Source organism: Zootoca vivipara, chromosome 7, assembly GCF_963506605.1.
Source record: "Zootoca vivipara chromosome 7, rZooViv1.1, whole genome shotgun sequence".
NCBI lineage: Eukaryota > Metazoa > Chordata > Lepidosauria > Squamata > Lacertidae > Zootoca > Zootoca vivipara.
Genome location: NC_083282.1, coordinates 76,070,945 through 76,071,217, shown reverse-complemented (window position 1 = coordinate 76,071,217; position 273 = coordinate 76,070,945).

The window sequence follows — 273 nt, the reverse complement described above, 5'->3', positions numbered from 1 at the left end:
ACACATCAGCAACTGAAACAGTCAAGGAGTAACCAAGTTGAAATTTTCTCATGAACTAAAAAACAAAGGTGTTCAAAAACAATAAAGTTAGGAACTTAAACTTTTGTAATGTCGGGGTTGCAAGTGACCCGAATATCATCTAGTTCAATGGTTTTCAAACCTCATTCCAGGGCTTATTAGGCATCCTCAATGAAAATGGATTTCAAATATGTCCATCAGCGAATGTGAACATTATCCCTATAAAATAGCATAACCACCCACTTCCTATTATTT